Source organism: Morus notabilis, unplaced genomic scaffold, assembly GCF_000414095.1.
Source record: "Morus notabilis unplaced genomic scaffold, ASM41409v2 Scaffold195, whole genome shotgun sequence".
NCBI lineage: Eukaryota > Viridiplantae > Streptophyta > Magnoliopsida > Rosales > Moraceae > Morus > Morus notabilis.
This window is the reverse complement of record NW_010360717.1, coordinates 432,464-437,929: the sequence shown is the minus strand read 5'-3', so window position 1 is coordinate 437,929 and position 5,466 is coordinate 432,464.

Below are 5,466 nucleotides of genomic sequence, written 5' to 3'. Positions count from 1 at the left end.
TCCTTGTTCGGAGACGACATCGTTTTCTTTGTTTTTTTTTTTTTTTTTTTTTCAGTCAATATTATTTTTGACAAGTTTTCAGAAAGTAAGTTAATAAAAAGATTTCCTTAAAAAAAAAAAAAAAACAAAAACAAAAACACTAGTGGAGCTCTTTTTTTCTTTTACCGTTGAATTAATTTTTAAATAAAAAATGAGATAAAAAAAAAGTGGGAAATACTAACGGTGCAAATAGAATAAAGAGTTTGAGAATCCAAGGGGATGATCAGTAGGTTTTTTGAGTGAAAAACTCTAAAAAAGTAACTGAGTTATAACTTTATTCGAATTCATGTTCTTTTAAGTTTGAATTCGAATTTAAGACTAAAACTCGAGTTCAAGTTTCACTTTCAATTCATGTTCAGAAACTCGAACTCAAATTAATGAACAATATTTTTTCTATTCTTAAAAATATTATAACTTTTTCATTTTAATTCTGATTGAGATGCTTTTTTTTTTATGTGTTGACAACGAAAAGACAAATAAAACTCCACCCATATAACCTATTAAAATTTTTCATCAGCATTGAGTTTTTATTAAAATACTATCTAAATACAAATTTAAGTTTTGACTTACTCAAACTCAAACTCAAAAAGATATTTATCTCAAACCATAACTCAAATGTACACAACCAAACACAAACTCAAATTACAACTTCAACTCAAGTTATAACTCAAACTCAACTCAAAATTTACACTCAAGTTACCTGATTAACGCCCAAAAGTGATGTTCACAAGTGGTCAATTGTAGCACAGAAGGGCGGTGTCCACAGAGAGATAACAAAATAACAAGAAAGACTAACAGAATAAGAGCGTTAGAGAAAAGTGAATTAAAGAAAAAGACGAGTTTTTAAGATTTTTGTTGTAAATAAAATAAAAAGGAGGAAATTTGTATGAAGAAAATTCAATAGTAAAAACGGTAAGGTGTCGAGAATCCCTAATGTTTCGTTCACCAATTCAAGTTTTGATTCACAATATAAAAGAATCGAATAAATTAAATCTCTATGTTGACTCCGGAATTATTATTATTACAAGTTATCCAAAATCGACAATATATCAATTTGATAATATTGCAGTAAAAAGACAATTTGCAAAATAATTTGAATAACAAAACAATGCGTGACAGAATTACATAAGAAAAGCGTGACTGAACTTATATAAAAATTGGCACACAATATTTTAAAAAGTAATAGAAAAATAGATGAGATTTAATTCATTAAGATATTAAATTTTACAGCACAAGGAATCAAAACTCTGAATTAGGTCACTCAACAGAAGTTCATCTCTAACCTCACCAAGAGAACTCTAGCCTAGCTTGCAAAACATTCTCACAAGTTCTAGAGAGAAAATATGAGACTGACAGCAATACGACAGAAATTGAATATTCAAAAGCTCTTGAAAACCTTAGGCCAACCTCTCTATTTATAGTGTTCAGAGGTTGCCTGTCAATTAAGGAAATAAATAATACAAATAGAAAATTACAAAAGAAAAGGAAATAAAATAAAATTACACATAAATGAGGAGAAATCATATATTTGATTTGGGGAAGAAATCTGGCCAATTTGCTCTGATTTTGAAGGAGAAATTCGGATTCAGCACCATGGGGACACGTGTCGCAACGTGATTGGCAATGAGGAGAAAACGCGCCACGTGTCACGGGCGGATTGGTTGGAGTGTGCTGGCGCGGGCAGAGTGGAGGACAGCTGCCACGCGCGGAAGAAAGAGGCAGGCTGCTGCTGTCGTACGGGACCCACGTGAGGAAAGCCTTGGACGCGCGCTGACGGTTGCGTGGAAGGAACGCACGCTCTGATTAGCCGCGTGCTGCTGACGCGCGAGGCGCGCGATGGCAAGAAGAAGCGGGCGTGGATTTCCGCGCTGACTGGTGAAGTGGCTTGGCTTGGTGGCTTGACTCGACTTGGCTCCGGGTGGTTGAAAATATGGCTTTAATGGCTTATTTTTGTGTAGCTTTTTATATTACTTTTTATCTGTAAATAATTAAGCAAAAATTAGATAAATTCTAATTAAAAATATTATGAATAAAAATAATAGAATTGCTTAATTAAAGTTTAAATATTTTAATATTATATAAATCAAAAATAGTATTTAAAGTGTATTTTCTTGCACTAATCACACCTAACTCAAAAACGTCAAAAGAACGTGTCCTCAGTAGTGCAATTGTCAAGTCTACGTATTTCTCCACACTCGTATATATTAGTAAGCTGGATCATAAGTCAACATTCGGAGCAAGTATAGTTATTCGGTTGGGCCGAAAAGCCTTTCAAATTCCAACAAAAACTATAACATTTAAAAGAGAAAGAAACCGAAAATACCAGTTAAATAGTAAAAAAATATATATATATATATATATATAGAAAAAATTACATATTTTACATTCTTAAGAACCGACTTACTAAAAGTATATATTTTAAAAAATTCTATCTCTTAATTAGTTTTAGCCCAAAAAGTAAAAATATAAGGGCTAATGTTAAGTGATAGAAATAAAATAAATTCCATTTCAAGAGATATTCTTTAAAATCACTCTCAAAAATATTATTTATATTATTTTATTAAAAAATAAATAATTGTCATTGAATTAATAAAAAGAAAAGAAAAGAATCATAATGACACTTAATCATTTAAAATAGCATAAATATATACGCTTATAGAAATTATAATAAATTATGTACTTTTTTTATTTTAAAAAGAAATAATCACGTTGAAATATACCAATTTATATATATATATATATATATATCTCTTAGAAATAGTAAGAATTGGGTAACTTGCGCCACAAGTTCTCGAACTTTATAATTTTTAGTATTTGAATCCCTATTTTAAAAATTTAGAGATTGTTTTTTTGCATTTTTGAGTTAAGTCGACTTGAGTGATGATCTTCAATTGAGTTTGAGTTATAACTTGAGTTGGAGTTGTAACTTGAGTTTGTGTTTGGATGTGCACATTTGAGTTATGATTTGAATTGAGAATCTATTTGAGTTTGTGTTTAGGTGGGTTAAAACTTAAATTTGTATTTAGATATTATTTTAATAAAAACTCAATGGTGACGAAAAATTTTAATAGGGTACGTGGATGGGGTTTTATTCTTCTTTTCATTGTGAATGCATAGAAAAAAAATCATCTTAATCATAATTAAAACGAAAAAGTTATGACATTTTTAAAAATAGAAAAAATATTGTTCATTAAATTGAGTTCGCCTGTTTAGTTTGATGATTCGAGTTTTTAATTTGAGTTGAGATGTGATTTTATGTGATAGCCTTTTACTATAGTAAAAAAGTTAGATGTGACTGTTTCTGAGAGCCCCGTTCACTTCGCTGATTCGAGTTTTTCTACAGTAAAAAACTCTCACAAACAATCACATCTAACTTTTTTGCTACAGTAATAAGCTCTCACATAAAGTCACATCTCAACTCAAATTCTAAACTCGAATCAGCGAAGTGAACGGGGTAGCAAAACTCGAATTCTAAATTCAAATCGGTGAAATGAACGGATAGACAATAGGATGTTTGGTAGAGGGATTCGTTCCCTGATTCGAATCATGATTCATGGTTCGCTATAGTATTTTCTCTCACAAAAAATTCACGTAAATCAAAAATAATTTGAATAACATGGTTTAAATCTTCCAACCAAACGTCATCTAGATTCTCAAACTCTTTATTCTATTTGCACCGTTAGTATTTCTCACTTTTTTTATCTCATTTTCTATTTAAAAATTAATTCAACGGTAAAAAAAAAGAGCTCCACTAGTGTTTTTGTTTTTGTTTTTTTTAAGGAAATCTTTTTATTAACTTACTTTCTAAAAACTTGTCAAAAATAAAATTGACTGACAAAAAAAAAAAAAAAAAAAAAAAAAAAAAAACAAAGAAAACGGTGTCGTCTCCGAACAAGGATTGCCAGTTTCTCTCACCCTTTTCTAGCCAAAAACACATTTTCGGTTGTCTATGATGGCCTTAATGCATTGTAATCATAACTGTCGCATGTAATTTCATCGTCCTAAATGGAAATTAACCAAAGGGTAGCACCTCCAATTTTACTTTTTACACACGCATTTTTAAACCATCTCTCATTCTATTTGTTACACTCTTTTAAAATTTTAAAAAAATCTCTACAACTAAATTACCATATATTTTATTTTTTACACACATTCTTAAACTACCATCTAAAAATTAATAAATAAAAACCATTTTCAACACAAAAAAAACTTGGTGATTGCTATCTTCCTCCTCTCACGTGCCCAGACCTTTCTCTCAATCTTCTTTATTTTCTTCTCTTTTTCCTTTCATGTCTTCTTAAGATCTCTCTCTGCGTTTATGTTTATGGATTTGTTTGATGCGTTTTTGTTTGTTGTATTATAGGGAGATATGATTGCAAATCTGGCCGGATTTGTTTTTGCGGGTCAGGCTCCTTTTTTTCATTTCTTGGTTTTTCGGTTTTCGGATTTGTTTGATTTTGAATTTCCAAATGCGAATTTGGCTTATATCTGTGCTTTATTGTTAGCGTTCGGAACGTAAATTTTTTTTAAATGGGGTGTGTAATAAGTATTTTTTTTAAAATTATTATTGTCTTTAAAAGTAATTTTATTAATGAATACTTTAATAATAAATAATTTATTAAAAAATGTGTGTAAAAAGTAAAGTAGATGTAAATAAACGCACACTTAACCAAAAAGAATTTGACTAAAGTGCTCGTCAACTCATTCTCATTCCTAGAAGTCTAGAAGATTGTGTCCCTCATGCGTTTGTTTGCCAATAAAGTATGTCTACCCTTATTAATAAGTTATGACCAAACATAAAAGACAACAGATTCTACATGTAAATCCCTATTTATTTATAAAGTAATTCGTGAGTAGAAAATATTTGAGGCATACTATTAGTAATAGAAGAATGGTATCATAATAAATTTTATTGTGGGACTTATCTTCTGTTAATATTGTATAATAACACCATTAATATTGTATAATGGTATCATAACACCATTAATATTGTATAATATTATACAAGGAAAAAATGGTAGAAAACAACATTTCAGAAAGTCAAGCGTAGGAAACTTTTGATAAAAATTTGGAGCAGTAAAATGGTTAAAGGCTTAGTTTAGTAGTGCTGCAGATTTTAAAAAAATTACTTTTAGTTGTGTTGAAGGAATAAGCAGTTGTTATAAAAAGTAGCTAAGTGTTTGGTAAACTATAATTATAGTAACTGTGCTGATTTCAAAATTAGTGTAATAGCATTTGATAAATTATAAAGTTAAATTGCTGTGAATAGTTAAAAATTACGACTATATTATATTATATTATATATAATGACAATATAATATATATTTATTATTATATTTAATATAATAAAAAACTATTATTATATAATATATTATATAATTATGATATAGAATATAATAATATTATTAAAGTAATAATTGAAATAAT